This window comes from Aptenodytes forsteri, unplaced genomic scaffold, assembly GCF_000699145.1.
Source record: "Aptenodytes forsteri isolate BGI_AS27 unplaced genomic scaffold, ASM69914v1 Scaffold137, whole genome shotgun sequence".
Lineage (NCBI taxonomy): Eukaryota > Metazoa > Chordata > Aves > Sphenisciformes > Spheniscidae > Aptenodytes > Aptenodytes forsteri.
The window spans coordinates 4,427,033-4,443,716 of NW_008796221.1; positions in this window are offsets into that span (position 1 = coordinate 4,427,033).

The following is a 16,684-nucleotide window of genomic DNA, read 5'->3' on the forward strand; positions in this document are numbered from 1 at the left end:
CATGACATCATATGGTGTGGAATATCCCTTTGGTCAGTTGGGGTCAGCTGTCCCAGCTGTGTCCCCTCCCAACTTCTTGTGCACCCCCAGCCTACTCACTGGTGGGGTGGTGTGAGAAGCAGAAAAGGCCTTGACTCTGTGTAAGCACTGCTCAGCAATAGCAAAAACATCTCTGTATTATCAACACTGTTTCTAGCACAAATCCAAAACATAGCCCCGTACTAGCTACTATGAAGAAAATTAACTCTATCCCAGCCAAAACCAGCACAAGAGCACAACTGACTTCAGGCTACTGTCTAGAAGGACTACAGTAAACACTCATGATTTCAAATAGGAAATAGGTAATAGGAACGTGTTCCACCACAGTGTCATTTCACAGCAGCTTGTTTAGCTGGGCATTCATTGGGCCAGCGCATTGGTACTGGGAGCACACAAATAAGCTCTCCTATGCAGCTGAGGATGAGGGCCAGAACCCTGAACATATTCCAACAAAGTTTGCCTGTTATATGGAGCGAGAAGTACTTGCCAATTTTTAATCGTTAAGCTTAGTGACTGGCATGACAACGTTCTTCTGCCAGGGAAATTATTTACAGGCAGTTGGAAGGTCTGTAAGGAGGTCAGGAGGCTGGCTCAGTGGCAAACTTAAGAGTACGCCTTTCAGTTAACCTGCTCTCTCAGGTACCTGCTTGGTGGTCAGCTGGGAACATGGAGTATGTCCTAAAAGCAACCACCTTCACTGTATTTTTCAGTGTACAAAATTACCTTGTGATTATGAAATAAATGCAATGTTAGGGAGGATTCTGCTTTGAGTCTAGCCTTGGCTTGTGGGGCACGGTGGAAGCCGTATACTGGGCTGATACAGTGGTTTGCTTGATTCTGTTTCTTTTGTCAGACACTTGCCAACGTTGCTGACGAATAGTAGGGGGAAAAGAAATCTGAAAAAGCCCCAAACCAAGTGATAAACTAGAATATTAGTTTCATATTTCTGCTGCCAGATAGTCAGGCAATCCATGGAGTTACTACACAAGGTTTAAAATGTTGAGAGAGGAATTCCAAGTATGTTTTATAGTATCCAGATAACCTCTGAACCTAAACTCTAATAAAGCTTTTCACCAAAATGAGATGTTAATTAGTCAACACTATATGCAGATTCTTATGTTAAAAAAACATTTACTTCTGCAGAAAGGCACCCAAAACCTGTACTATTTGTGCTACTCTGTTTCTGTGGAAACTGTGTGTTGGAGTGGAATAGGAGAAACGGGGGAGAGAAGGAGAGGTGAAGTGGTTTTGGCTGAAGTCCTGTTGGCCAGTCACATTTTCAGCTGGGGTAAGTCAGACAAGCAAGCCCTCAGTGCTGAAGTCCGGACAGTTTTCTTCCCACCTCCTCTTAACTTGCGGTGAGGGAGGAGTCTGGTTCAACAGACACCATTCAAAAAGTGGTTGCTTAAGCAATTTGTCTGGGTTTTCCCCTGATTTTTACTCATATTAAAGAGGTGATATTTACAGATTTTTTATGCAACAAGAATTTTAGTCAATCAGTAATGTTAGTCAATAGCTACCTAAAGTGGTAGAGCAAGGCTTGCTCTGAAATGAGCCTTCCATTGACAGACATGTTGCACAGTCACTGGTCTTCTGAAAAGCACCATTGTATCCTTGAAAGGACACTCTCCTCTTCCTAGACTGAAAAGACACCTTTTTATCATTCTGGGGCTTCCAAAATATGCATGGTTTTGATGAATTGCTATGAAAGACAGACAGCCTTGACTAATAAACTCAGCTCTTTATTTTCTATTCCCTGATAACTGTTTCACTGACAGTCATATTGCTTTCTCCTAGAGTAAGACACCTTTCTTAAAAATAATATCTAAATTAACAAAAGAATATATTGTGATTTTTTTCTATTGTTAATCAATATTTGCCTGCGACCTGTGGGTGTGGGTCAGGGTAAAAGTTTTAACATGATACAGTTCTGATTGATGGCCTTATTCTGTAGAAGTAGAAGGCAGTGGTGGGGTCTGTTTCTACCACATACACACAAAAAATGACCGGACTATAATTGCGATCTGAGGCTCTAGGTTGGAGAGCCTGGGCATTTTCCTGTCTAGTATCAGTACACACATGCTGCCACAGAAGACCAAATGGAAATGTGCAGCATGTAATATTATGTCCAAAGTTCGGTAGAGAATTCTGAATTACTGCAGGAAAAGAGCAAGGAACAGAAAAAGCAGCTTGCAAGAATGGAGATTATGGGGAAAGAATAACTAAGGAAATGACATTATCTTTTCAGATTCAGGTATAACTGTGCGCAGACCCAAGAATTTCAGAAGAACGTCTTACAGGTAGAAGCTAAAAGGAAGGGCCAAACTGACAGGGACAGTAGCAGTGCATGTTCAGGCCTCTGCATGGAGCAATGAACACCTACTTCTTGCTGTTTCAAGCTTCTTAGTAAGACATTAAAATCTCTTCAAGTCTCTCTCTAATCTCTATGCATGGGAGTTAGCAGTCAAACATGAAGAGAGTTAACTGGAACAATTCGGGGAACCCTGCAGCCCTTTCCCTTTGTATGCCTGTAGTGTGTTGTGCTGTGCATGAAAGAAGCAGGAAGGGAAAAGAGAAAAAAGCAGAAAAGCAGACAGTTGGTATCAGGCACTGGTGCTGCCTTCATTCTTTTGTGTATTAATGTTTTCATAAACTACAACTGAGTTGCAGTTCAACCTAACTTTTCAGTTTTATTTGATTTGTAAGCCATTCTACATTTTAGAAAAGTGTTTATTGTTTATAGTTGGCAGGTCTGATTGCACTCCTCTCTAGGTTATTCAGGCTTTGGGTTTGACAGCTTAAGAAATATCTGTTTGTTGAAGTGCTTATTGCTGTTCACCCATTTGTAATGAACAGGAAGTGCAGGCCACACAAAGACATTACTGATAGAGTCAGAACATGCCAGAAACACAATACGTTGAAGCAACACTCCATTAACCCAAGTTAGGTAGTGCAGAAAAGTGATCACATTTATATCAATACATGCTTTAGGAGACAAATTAGCCTTTTATTCACTGTAATCCATAAAATTCATCAGGCACAAAACAGAAGGCATTAATCTGCTGCTATTTGGCTCTATGCTCCTCCCTACGAATAGGGTCTGGAACTGCCCTTAACAAACTGAGAAAGTGTGAAAAGCTCTCTCCAGTGCAGTATGAAAGTCCCATTTGAAAATCATGATAGCCATGCTAAGTAAACAACCTTCACAGAAACACTGTGGCTCACTGCTACACTGCAACATCACACAGCAGCCATAGGTGGCCAATTTCTATACAGGGACTTTCCTCTACACAACACACTCTGTGGATAGACTGTTCTTTGCCTAGGTCCATTAAGTTTTCATGCCACTGTTAGTCATCACTGGTCTGCAAATAATTATTCCACTCATCTTCTTGGTGTTAGTTTTCCTGCTACAGAAATACACTTGAAGATAGAGTGGCAATTACAGCATGGATTATCTTGTACAAATGCATTGTATTTCCAATGCTTTCTCTTGCTGACAATCACATAGTTTAATAAACCACAAAAGCTTCTTCCTGCATCTTGAAGCATCCCTCTACACAGCTGTTCAATCACGTACTCACTTAGGATATAATCAGAAGAGATCCCTTCAAAAAAATCCATAGTAAGTGTGTATTTCTACGAAATTCATTTATGTAGCGTGTGGGCAGCAGCTGCATCCTCTAGCAGCGTACAGTATTTGCCATTAATATGATACTGAGAAAAAATGTCCTACAACACACTGCAGATTTTTAGAAGGGTTCTGCTCCAGGTAGGTTGAGGAAAACTGAATTGGCTCCAGGTAGTTCAAGGTAACCAGCTCACAGTGCTGTACCCAAGTTAAAAGAATTTAGGTTCAGGATTTTTCATAACTTTTACAAAAACTGCAGACATGACAAGGACAAGTCGCATGAATACCACCCTGCTCAATAACTGCTTATTGATACGGGCATGCTCACTTTTTCTCAGCAAGACTTGCCATATAAATACACACTCAACAAGCAGACAGCCTGGCTGACTGCATGGCTGCAGTTGAAACAATGTGCCTTAAGCAAAGTTGCAGCTCAGACTAACAAACCCATGATTTGCTTTAAAGAACAAGATGCCAAATTCTGATTTTCTATTGTAAGACTAGACAGTTCACATAACTGACATAGAGACAGTTGTACTTTCCGAGCTAAGAATACCCACAAAAGATCTGTATTTATTTGACTTCAAATTTATTTGAGACAGACTGGTAAAAATGTGAACAGAATTTAGACATTGGGAAGAACGCAGTTCAACCAGTCCACAAAAGAATAAATGAGAAGATCTGAGCTTGGTGCAAACGAGAAAGTATTATCTTAGAACCATAACCCTTCAACTTCTCTTGCATCCCTCAATCAGAATCAAGGTGTAAGGTTCAATGCCTATTTTAAAACCTCTCTTACTTATAAATCACACATGTTCATTAGCTGAAAATAAATGTGACGACAATTGAACCAATTTCTGATCACTCAACTTACCAAATTTGTAAAGCCAGAACTCTCTGATTTGCAAGTCGTGTTTTCTCAAGGTTGAAAAAGATATGGAAATCCCAGGACAGTGTCCAAATTACACAATCATTTATACCAATGTCTTCTAATTTTAAATACTGATTCAAGTTCAGACTGAAAAAGGTTCTTCACTGAGAGAGTGGTCAGTCACTGGAACAGGCTCCCCAGGGAAGTGGTCATGGCACCAAGCCTGTCAGAGTTCAAGGAGTGTCTGGACGATGCTCTTAGTCATATGGTTTAGTTTTAGGTAGTCCTGTGAGGAGCAGGGAGTTGGACTTGATGATCCTTATGGGTCCCTTCCAACTTGAGATATTCTATGATTCTAAGTTCAACAGGTACATTTTAAAGAAAAGATGTAGAAACCCCAGCCAGAAGTCCCATTTTCAAACAACTTTGGCAATTAAGATGCAGATAGGTTCCATTAAAAAGTACTAAGAAGATGCTGGCCTATGAAATCACTACTTTGTTTCATGAGTAGTAAACCCAATGAAGGTCATTTTTTGATAAATTTGTATCCTGTGTTCCCTACATCTTCCCACCATGATGCCATCAAAATATTCTCCCAGTCTTCCTCTTTGCCTCCTGCACTTCCTTCCAATACCCTCAGCTCCCTTCTATATCTCAAATGCCTTCTCCCCACCTTGTAATATTTCTAGTTCTTTTGTACATCATTCTAGATGCCACCTTTGCCCTCTGCTTGCCCTTTTCCAGCTTGTTGCCTGGACCACAGTAGGAGAATGGGTTGACTCACTGGTGAGGATGCAGCAAATCCTGCCAAAGAGTAGAAGGCTCCTGAGTTCTTCTTCCCTTGCTGTCAATGGAGACATTAATAGTGTCTATCCTTAGTTTCTTCAAAGTAACTTTGAGACTTCTAACCTTCTGCCAGCTTCATTTGAAATTGGACAACGAATTAAAAAAAAATCAGATGGGGACCAACCCTTCATACAAACCTTGTTTTCTTAGAAAACATGCTAAGAAAATATTAATACAAATCCTATCAAAAAAATTAAAATAGGAGTAAAATAGCAATTAAAGTAACTTTAGGGATGATTCATTTAGATATTTTAATTAGTTTAGAGTATTAGATTGCTTCTACTCAGTACAAATAAATAAGTTTCCACTTCAGAAAAAAAAGCTTAAGATTATAATTTAGAAAGAGGTTAAATGAGTTATGAGATGAATAAGTCCTTTAGAGTTAAAACTTTAAGAAACTAACTAAAAATTTCTGACATTTGCAAATGTTCTGGTGCTAGCATTTCTTGGCATTTTAAAATGACTGTGTTGCGAGCTAGTAGTACTTATGCAGGAGAGAGCAATTTGACATATTTCTGTTTAGATTCAACACCTTTGGCCCTACAAAAGGATGTTTTTCCAATTTAATTAAATACTGCTTGAATAAAAAACTATGTCTGTGGTTATCTGAGTGTTTGGTCTTCATTAATAGATGTCTTTGTTTTATTGCTTAGAAAACAAACAAATGCAGCATGATAACAAACATGAAACTTTTGAGATAGCTGTTTTGCAAAGTTTTCAGACATTGCAAACAGAAGTTGAGAGTTAGGGTACCATGACCTCATTAATTAAATTAAACCTTCCTTAAAGGATGAATGTAGTAAAAATAGAGATGTTTTTAAATTCTAAGTGCTTAAATATATGGGGTGAATTGTTGCTATATACAAATAGGGATTATTCCTTCTGCCAGAGGTCAAGCCTAGAAAGCCCCCACAAAAGTAACTCTTGAGAAACAGGAAATTAATGATACAGTACTTTAAGAAAAACAAGGAAAGAATCTGAAATATCTATGCTCTTTTACTCTCTGCTGGGGAGGCATGATTAAGGAGTGATCAAATTCAGAAAAAAAAGAATTTTTGTACACACAATATTCAACAAACTCATTAATCTAAAACGGTCTAAACTTTCTCAAGTCCTGTCTAGCTGCAGAAGTGTTGTGCTGCACAATATACCAATATACCTAACCCCGGTCCCTTAGTTCCTCCAGATTGGAGACCAGACCAGAGTGCGGTACAGCTGCTTTCTGGCCTCATGCCCAATTCTTATTCCACCCATCAAAGCCAGGTGGTGGAGAAGGTCGATTGTGGCTGGATTTCATTTCAATGTAAGGCTGAGAAATAGCTGGGGATTCTGGTCCTGAATTTCAGATCGACTCAGTGATCTACTGGCCAATGCGACTGCAATGTATTGCTACGTGAAAGACTGTAATTTAGGGTCTAAGATAACAGAAATAGTTCTCAGCTCTGCAGATCCTGCGTAACTACAGCTTGTGTTAACAAATTTAAGCTAACTTTAACTAGTTAGCTTTTATCCAGCAGTGTGGCCTGCTAATTTTCTAGGTTACTAATTCATTAATTCAATAATTTAGCACAGAGTAACCACTGGTCACCAATAACAGGCTACTGCTGTAGTACCCAGGCTGGCTCATTTAAAGCTAACACAGACCTGCTTATGCAAGTTGCACCTGTATCTTTGTCTGCAGTGGGCACTTGAAAAATTTCAGGAAGGCATGTTTGATCCTGACAGCAAAAAAGTAAAATTACTAGGCTATGATGAAAAGCTGAACCATTTCTTCTCAGAGAGAGGAAAAGTTAAGAGTTACACAAAGCCACTGATGTCCAAAAATGGGACAGGAGAGGAAACATGGCTTATACTTCCATACCTGATGATTTCTTCCTCAAAAAAGTCATATTAGGAAACGTTCGTTAAGTCCTCTGAGTCTAGCCTTATCTGCATAGCTAAGGGGATAAATTAAAGTCATGTTTTGCTTACTTGGTATCCATCCCACCCGTTTTGCAGTGTGAACATGAATTACAGCATGTGCACTGTGATATTATTCTGAGGGCCTGCACAATTCAATACAACTTCTATTTTCATCTGTCTACTTATTCATTTTCCATTTACCTCCTGAGTATGAGAGACCGTACAGCAGTTCAAGTTCCCATTTTCACACGACTTTCTCCATTTCTGTACAGCTATTTCATTCAAGCAACGCAAAAAAGAGACTCTCTGGGACAGCTGTGTTCCAGCATGCTGTGAGCTAGCTGGAGACTTGCACAACCTTCTAGTGGTCCTCTGGGGTGAGCACAGCAAAGAAGATAATTCTAGATGGCACACTCTTACAGATGATTACTTTTTGTAAGTTTGAGGAGGAAAGGATCAAGCAGGGAGTAATTCAATGCCAGAAAAAGAAAATAAAATGCATCTACTGGCACATTCACACTAGACAGCTTTTGAGGCAGAACAGTTTGTCTCAGATTTTAGATTGGGGCAAAAAGGGCCGTACTGTAGGAAATTCCTGCAGCAGAGGTAGTGAAGTGGTAACCTAGATATGGAGCAGACCTCAAAAACAACCACATGGACAGAGACCATGGATTTATCAAAGGACGGACTCACGTAGAAACAGAACTGATGACAGAGCCACCAGCTAAAAGGTCTGTTCTTTGTTATGGATAGAATTACAGCATCACCACAGTATATCCTATGCAGTTATTAGTGTGGGGGACAGCAGACGGCATAGTATGACCCTTCCTTTGGTCAGGGACAGAAGTGGCATCACTCTCCTGTCTCCTTTTCCCCCTTGGGCCCCTTATTCTAGTGGGTATGTGCACATATGATCCAATATAAATTCCAGCTGAGGAAAATTTACCTATGTAATTAACGATTTACTCTAGCCATGGTTTAACTGATAACTATTAAACTTATTCAAAGCTGGGATTAGAGGCTTAGCAAGAACCAAGTGCCTATCTTTTTATCTATACCTACTGAATTCTATGAGTGTTATACAGGTACTAGCATTAAAGCACTGTTCCAGGGAGTGTCCATGGCAAGTCCCACTTGCGTTAAGTGAAGAAATAATTTTGTGCTAGCAGTGTTTGGTCTCCTGTTACTTTTAGTTCACAGTATGCTTTCCAGCCAAAAAGATAAGAATCCAATTTATTTTTAGCTAGCCTTGGCATCCTAATTCAGTATCCTTTTAATGTTCAACTGTATATTTTCCCTGTTTCTGCTGGATGAGTCTTACAAACGATTGAAATATGAGAAAATCAGAGTGGTCAGTGAAATTGCTGGAGAGCGCTAACTTCCTGTATCTGTTCTACAGCTTACTGGCTCTCTCCACTCCGTGGATTGCCAATTGGTCAGCAGATCATAATAGCCTTCGACCAGATGCTGGGAAAAACTGTTTCTTCTTCCAATCTGGGTCCTCCAACTGATTAATATATTCTCATGGCAATGCTGTTTGAAACTGTAACTGGCAAACATCCCTTTTATCTGACAGTCCCAGTCCCTCAGCAAGAGCTCCTAACCATCACAATTTCTGTCTAAGAATGCATGAATGTGAAATACTGTAGGCTCTGTAGACTGGCAGCATGGGATATAACTGTTTCTAAACAGAAAAGAGAGATGAAATAAAAGCACAGTAAGCACATAAAATATTAATTTAAGGCTTAGTATAATACAAAGTGTTACAGGGTGATACTTGTTTTTCTTTTCTTCTCTCTGTGGGCAAAATCAGATACTTATTTGGTGAAAAGGACCCTGATCCAGCAAAGATTAAAACAAAAACAAAACAACAAAGATGCAAGGATAACCTGCTGCAAATAAGCCTTGGACACAGGCCTAATGTGCATCTTAAGTTCTACTGAAAAAGGAGCTGGGAAGAAGGAAAAAGTAGTTGCAAATAATTCAGAGAACAACTAGAAAGTTCGAATACACAAGTTATAAAATCAAGTATAGTTTCTTGAGTTGCTCTTTGCCCTCATGTCCAATAAGCTGCAGCCCCCACATCTTTACCAGGCTGTATGTGGTATACAGGGGACACATACTTCACAGCATCGGGTTCTTCAGCTGTCTAAGCAATTCCAGATTTTAAAGGGTAATAGCCAACCATAAACTCCTGAAATGGAAGACCACCTGGACAGATGGACTTCTTTTACATGAGGACCAGGCTGGCTATAGAGGAAAGGAGAATAGCATGCTGGCAATGCAGATTTCCATTACAATTGAGATTATTGTTAATTTCACTGCAAATAAGAGTTTTGCATATTTTTCTTATTTGCAGGTAGATTTTGCATATTTGCATATTTTTCTTATTTGCAGGTAGATTCCCAGTACTACTTCATACGGTACATTAGTTTGTAACAGAATTCTTGATCTTGAACTATATTATTTTGGGGAAAGAAAGAAGAGACAGAGACGTTTGTTCAAAGTTTTGAACAGGGCAGATGAAGATGCTATAACCAGAACAGTAGTAGATAAATCGTTATGTGGACAAAACCATTGACAACATCACATTTCCACATGGATTTCAACTATGATTCAAAGGTAGAGACATAAAAGGCACACTCTGTTCTCCTGGATTTTCAGTGATAAGAGACATGCTCTGAGTGTATGCCCTGGATTTAGCAGTGTATTGAGCACACAGTATCATCTCTTGCTTCTGTCCCTATAGAAATGGTACACTGCATTCAGAAACGGTACAGTGCATTGTTCCATTGAATGCAAACAGCACTGGGCATATTGGTAAACAAATAGATTTGGATGTATCCTATCATCAACTAATCAGATGTGCATTCTGTTACCATTTTGCAATTGTTTCTTGCCATTCTGCTTTTTCTGCTGTTTTCTGCAATTGTGTTCTTACTTTAAGACTGATGCAGAAGTTAGGACAGAGGAGATTTTAGGAAATGGACTTATATGCGTATATTAACTAGTGTTTGAAGGGAATAAAAGCCCTTATTTGCAAAACAGGTTAAAGTCAGGTATCTGGATAAAGAAGAAATCATTGTCCTACACTGGATTTCTTCCTCACTAGGAATTGAAATAGCCATAATCCTTTAGTTTTGTGCTTAATCCCTCTCTGTATCAGGGCAGCACAGCTAGTAAAGTACTGAGTGCTCTGGAAGGTGGGTAAAAATCCTGATACTTAGAAGTTACTGCAAATAGATGGACATATTGTGTGAATGCAGTTTTACGTTGTAGTGATTTTAAAGGCCTGGCTTGAGTAAATACTGCAATGAAGATATACTCTTTGGTGACAGTATTTACATTCTTAATGTTTATTATAATATTTTGCAGCTCTGAAGGCAAAAGCATGTGAACATTTCCTACCAGTCATTTGTGGTACTACAATGAATGGCAAAGTGGGTGTAAAACATGATTAAATCAAACCGGAAAAATCAAGCCCACTGAATTAATTTCTAAGAAACAATGCACAAGGCCAAATTGCAATGGATTAATTCTCTGTGCTTTGAATGAACATAGTTGACTATTTATAATATTTTCACTGTTATTTGATGTTACACATCTTATAGTAGGAGCACAGGGAATTTCACGTGCCTAGAGGCAGATAATCAGTCTTTATTCAGTTCTTCAAAAGTAACAAAGTTCACTTATGAGTGTTCTTTGTGAAGGCTGGAAAGAAATACTGGTTGGCTAACAAGCCAAGCCAGTTCTGATTTTAACAATTAGCTGTAACATTTTCTACTTTTAAAAAATTCATTTTGCTGTTTTACATGGTATAGATATGGTATAGACATATCCAGATAGAACGAAACTGAATGGCTAGTTCACACATGTTATGAACGAGGTTGGTAATGCCCATGGCTATTGAAGCCGGCTGACATTTCACTTTGTAAGATCCTGTTACTGTTAACTTCGTAAAATTTTAATCATATGGGATGAAATATCCCTTGCTAAGTAATGAAATAATTCATTCTCTTTAAAGAATGTTGTTTTGATCATATTAAAAGAATCCTGAGACACTTCTTGGAAATGCCCCTCTAGCACAGTATGTAGTCAAGACTAATTAAGCAAAAGTGGCACTGTTCTGTGCCTTAAAAGTAAACAATAGTGTACTGATAACTGTAGCTGCTAATGCATGTTGCCTGTGTAACTGAGCCATCGTTTACCAAATGGTTGCTTCCTACAAAACAGGACAAGCTTACTCCACTTTAAAGATGAAGTTCTCTAACTGTAGCCAGACAAACCAGTTTGGCCAGTGTTTCTTTACTGGCTGTTCCACTAACAGAAGTTTATTTCAGAATGCATTGTAACCAGAAAGTTTGTAAAGGAACACTGGTCTTTGCTGAGATGCGGTAGCGTAATGGCTGTTAATTTCCCAGAAGGGTGCTGGCGAGGGCGTTGTAGCAATGTCACACTGAAGGATGTGTGAAGAAAGGACATCTGGGGCACTACTGACATAACGTGGCATCATCCTACTAGTCAGCTGGTGTCTGATTTTTCTGAAGGCTGTGAAAACATCTTGTATCAAGTAAAAGTACAAGGGAGGTTGTGGAGAAGAAAGAGGCTTTATTCTTCAAGTGAAAATGATTCAATTGCTTCCTCTTACATTAAGCTTGAGCTTACAGTTTGTGCCTTGTTGTTTTCATTGTGACTATTGTTTGTGTAGTCCAAGCCGAGAGAAAAGGAAACTGGGTAAGCCCTGCATCTGATTTCTAATGGATTCTCATCTCACTGGTTGGCAATCCCTACCTTCGAGTAGGAAGCTGAGATTTCATAGAAAGAGGCCTTAATATCAAAGATGTGTCTTTGCAATTCCTATGAAAATCTTCTCAAATTTGGCCAAATTATGAGACTTTGTAAAACAGCATTTTGCACACGTTGGATAGAGGCATGTGAGAGTTTAATACTTAAGTCTCAAAATATTCCACGCTCACTTAGCAGATAAATCTCTCACATGCATGACCAGACTGCATAGCTGCCATTCAGAGAGAAATAGTAGGCACGAGTCCAAACCACCACTGCATCACTGCTGAAGAACATTCCCTATAGTTTGTGTTGCGTTATCACTGCTGAAGAACTTTCCCTATAATTGCTTGTGTTGTGTTTGATCAGGAAACTGAGAGCAGTCGCTAATCTTTCAGTGATCCTCTCTTCCCTTGCTGACCTTTAATCAGCATGAAGGAAGAAACCATCCAATTTAAATAGAGAAAAAAAAAGGCAATAGATTGGAGCAAGGAGATGAGGGAGGTTGAAATGAGAAGGGCAAGCTGGGTGAAGAGCTGAGAACCAGGAGGAGAGGGGACTAATGAAGAAATTTAAGACAAGGACCCAGGAAACTGGAGGAAGTTTAACTGAAGGAGTGTTTGGGAGCCTGCTGGAAGTAATGGGAGAAGCTAGAATGAGTCATTCTGGAAATCTGGGTACTTCAACACTAGAAGAAATATTATCATTAAAATATTGCCACAGTCTGTTTTAATCCTATTTCAGATCTGAGTTAAGTCATGCCAGTTCATGCCCTATTTTACACTGTGTACAATACGTATCTGGGTTGATGCAGCTATTTCTGGGCATAGGTAAGTCTTTAATTTCGTATCAAATTGGTGTTAAAGTGGTCTGCTTTGTCTTTTATATCTTTCTTCTTTTATTAGTAATCCCAACTTACTTGTTAAACAAGAATTCTCTACCAATGTTAACTCTGTGCAGCTGGCACACTGTACCATTTTACAGATGAAGAAAATGAGTCAGGTGAGTCATGTGATTTGCTTTAGGAAGAGCACAATGAATCAGTGCATGAGCCAGGAATCTAAATTCAGGAATTTCTGACCTCCTGTTTTTTCTGGAAATCCCAACTCATGCTTCCTGCTATTTTGTCTCCAGTTACACTACTGAGATAACAAGCCTACTTTTCTTGTTTAATGTGTGCATTGCTCCTATTAATGTTAACTGGTTATACTCAAGCAGTGACGAGCCAGCAGTCCTCCTGACTTAAAAGCAAACCCAGCTTATTAGTTACTGTTGCTTAATACTTCCTATCTGTAAGTTTGTTGTCTGTGTTGCTCAAAACCAAGCTGAGAATTCTCCTCTTTGCTTTGTTTACATACTAGAGGGGGAAAAAAAAAGCACGTTGATAGCCAGAAAATTCTTTAAGTGAACAAGAGAAGGACAGGCTCATTGTTTGTATGCTTACACAAGTGTATCATACTTAAAGAAATGCAGAATGGGGGTGGGAACTGAAGGAACAAGAGACAGCCATGAAAGGCGAGAGGATGAGAAGGCTGGACTTGCATATTAATAAGAACTCTCCTTTAATTGGGAATTTCCTTTCACTACATTGTTCTTTTTCCTTTTTCCACCACCCATCGTTTTTTTTTTCTTCCTCTGCCTTATGTGTTATTTCTCGTTTGTTCCATTCTGTGCAAGAGCAGCATGAAGTTGGCTCATATCCTGATTTCTGAGAAAGTGCAGTTCAGAGAGCATGCTACCACACAGTGGGAAAAGCAGTGCTGAAAGGAACTGGTACAGAAATCACGGCAAAAGCTTCTAACATCCCTCTGCTGAAGGAAGAATTTTGAATTGTTCTCAGAAAGATGACAATATCATGTTTACAGGATTGCTGCTAGGTAACTTTTTATTCTGTACAAATGTATTCCATTCACATCTGAAAAGTTAATGTCTTCTTGTGTAAGTGGGATAGTTCAAAGCTAGGTGAAAAGGAAACAAACCAAGCATCTGTGGGGTGTAAGGTGACTGGTCCAAACGACATTATAAACAGGTAAAAATATCATTCCATAATTTGATATTTTCTCCTTTTTCTCCCCTGATGTTTGCACCTAAGATAATCTAAATCTGCTATTGTCCCTCCTTTCTGGGTAAGTCATATCACCTAAATCTCATAGTGCCCTTCCCCAGCGTGAATAAGCTCTATGGTAATCCTTGTAATAAAACAGACACCTGTTCCTATATTACGTTCAAAGAGAGACAGCCAGAAACAGATACATTCTGACCCAGTCCACCCTTCTTTATTTATGTTGTATACTGATTTTACAAATGCCTTCTTTTGCTATTTAGTCTGTCTTCTCTCTTGACTCATCATTTATTTTTGAAAAAGTGAAGTTACACACAATAAGACATATATTGAAATAAGGATGGAGAATTTCACTGAAATGAGTGGATTCAAATAAACATAATCCAGGGTAGATCCATTCTTAATAACCACATACCTTGAATTATTTCTGTAATTTTTTGAATTTTTACTTCCTGTTTGTGTTCTCAGGAAGGGAGTTACACTCTGAAGAGTCTGAGAAATAAGGTGTTTTTTTTTTTTTTTTTTTTTTTTTTTTTTTTTTTTTTTTTTTTTTTCTTTTCTGAAATATGTCTAGCCTCTATGGACCTTAATTTACTCTCCAATTAGTTAATTGCACATGGTAATCCTCCATACAAACATATAGAGTCTCTGATTTTTTTGCACTTCTGCATGAGCATCCTCTGAGTGGCTCTTCAGGGGTAGGGGGAGGCGGGGAAGAAAACAACAAAAAACAGGAAGAATACAGTCCCAAAATATGTGTCCATTAGAATTGAAAGAAATTGACTGTGTAGTATACACCCACCTGGTCCTAACATAATTCCTTCTCTGTGTGCTAGCAGATTGTTCCCTCACCCTGATTATGTTGCTGACATTATGCTCATGAGGGAAATTCCTTCCTGACTCCAGATTTGGCAAACTTATAATCCTGTTGATGTAAGCAAAGCTCACTGTACTTATCTAAGACACAACTGTCCAATCAGTTCTACAGATAAACCTCCTGTTGAAGTAAACAGAATTGCACATAAGTAGCTGAAAAGATGACTGGGACCCTGATATGGTTGCTGCCCTATAGCCATAGCTACAAGGTAACTTTACGCCAGCACTGCCCCAACAAAGAAAAAAGCAGTCTCACCATTTTCTCCATCATCAGCTGCTTGTCTCCACCATTCTCTGTACAGGCACAAGTATTCATGCAGGAGCACAATTTAACCAATGAAGTTAAAATTAGCCTGGAAACAAAGGGTTAATATGCAATCTGCTTTTTAACATTCAACTATTATTAATTTTCATGGATCTAAACTTTCTCAGCAGAAAGCCTTCAAAATTTCAGTACAGTATTCTGTTGCCTGACCTATCACACTGAACTATCACTAAAAGACTAAACGCAACAAGGGAAACATATAACATACCAACATTGCACATTACTGGAGTAGTAGTTTGTACTAGAAATGGTTTTTTCCTGTGTTCTTTTATGATGGAGGATGGGACACAGAAAATGTTTTGGTTTAGAAATGCAGCTGTGGTGCCTCATGAGAGCTGTAGTTTAAGAACTTCATGGTCCTATTGTTTTCTGTTCACCAGTCTCTCTAGTCAGACAAAAAGGTATTATACATTGTGGTACCTTCTCTTTGAGTTGTCTAGCTTTATCTCTCTGTTCCTGTCCCACTCCTAAGCTGAACTAACCATAATTAGGGATTCAATTTTCTGCCTAGTTGAAATCTCAATGATCCAATTACTTAAGACCAGTGATTGCTGCTAGTTTCCTTCACTCTCGTAACACCTTGACTGCAGCTGCTTTTAGATCTTCAACTTCATGGATTCTTTGTCTTGCCATTTAGGGAGGCAGTTCTGCCTCAAAATTTAATGACTATTCCCTGTCACCTTTCTGTTACTGAGACTTTGAACTCCAGTCCCACATTAAGATATGCCAGACAAGCCTCACACTCATACTGGAGTTCTTGATATGACCCAGATCATCTTCTGCACCAGGCATAAGTTATAGATGACACAAAATTTCAGTCATAACACTGTCAAACATTAAGCCATGCTATGCACAGCACAAATAAGAAGTGGCAGTTTTCAACAGGTCATTACTAGGCCAAATCTGAATAGAGCCTGGTATCATGGGCAACAAGATGTCTCAGCAGGAAAAAAAACAATTGCCAAGAGTTGTCCGTCACGACAATCAAATAACTTAGTGAGAATGAGAATTAAGGAAATCTAATTTCCCTGGATTTGTGTCGTGAGGTTAATTGGCTCTGGCATCTCACCCCACACAGGTCTCGGGACAAGCTAAAGCTAATCTCGCCCCGGCTGCTGCCAAGGAGGCAGACCGCCACCTCCAACCCCTCCGTTTCTCTCCTCCTCTTGTCACAGCTCCCAGCACCGCGCGGCAACAGGGTGGATCACTTCGCTACTCTGACCACAAACCAAGACGTCTGGGAAAGGAAGTGGTGTCTGGCAAAATTAATTTCCAGTTGGTTCGACGACCTGACAAAGCCCACCTCGGCGGCCACCCCGTAACAGATACGAGCCTGCGGAAGGGGCA